Source organism: Ornithorhynchus anatinus, chromosome 3, assembly GCF_004115215.2.
Source record: "Ornithorhynchus anatinus isolate Pmale09 chromosome 3, mOrnAna1.pri.v4, whole genome shotgun sequence".
Lineage (NCBI taxonomy): Eukaryota > Metazoa > Chordata > Mammalia > Monotremata > Ornithorhynchidae > Ornithorhynchus > Ornithorhynchus anatinus.
In genome coordinates this window covers 85,974,901-85,975,642 of record NC_041730.1, presented here as the reverse complement: position 1 = coordinate 85,975,642, position 742 = coordinate 85,974,901, and the positions used below count along the sequence as shown (strand labels likewise).

The following is a 742-nucleotide window of genomic DNA, read 5'->3' as shown; positions in this document are numbered from 1 at the left end:
CTCCTCTCAGGATCGCACCTGGAGAGTTTCCAGTTCTCTATCAGTCTCTGTTGCTGGAGGGAGAGTCAAGCAGAGGCATACCCATTCCATTCCTAGCTTGGGTAGTGGCCAGCGAGTGGAAGGTAATCTGCTACAAGTCAAAACTCACCTGTGCCGGGCAGCAGTAACATGGGAGAGAGTCGAGGGCGGAGACTCAGATTTACTAAGTGGAAGAAGACAATGGTAAACCACTTCTGTATTTTTAGCAAGAAAATTCTACGGACACACTACCAGAATGATTGTAAATGGAGGTAGGTGTTCTCGGAGAGACATGTCTCATGGTTCTCTATGAGTTAGAGATGACTCGACAGCATAAGATAAGAGGCTTCTGACCTCAAGGGCTGCTTAACAGCTTCAGAGAGGAGTGGAGCCTAGGAAAAGCTTCTAGCATGGCTCTGTTTCTTGCTCCACTTTAAAGTCTAGGGCAGTGCTGGGTCCAGACCCTCTCCAGGCCTCTTGGTCCCCACAGGAGTGGGATGATCCTGTGGGAAATGCACTGCCAAATCAGCTCAATGGGCTAGAACACTCTTTAGAGAAACAGTGTGGCCTAGTGGACTGAGCATGTGCCTGGGAATCAGAAGGACCTGGGTTCTAATACTCCCCCACCACTTGTCTGTTGTGTGACTTTGGACAAGTCACTTTGATTCTCTGTTTCCTCTGCGACCTCATCTATAAAGTGGAGATTAAGACAGTTAGCCCCATG

At 48.8% G+C, this 742-nt stretch overlaps 1 non-coding gene across 1 annotated transcript; it reads left to right on the top strand.

Moving 5' to 3' along the window:
- On the top strand, positions 1-138 carry LOC114810792. Its single transcript, XR_003758485.1, has one exon. It is a non-coding gene; the product is annotated as a small nucleolar RNA SNORA7 (small nucleolar RNA).
- The last annotated feature ends 604 nt before the right edge of the window (positions 139-742 follow it).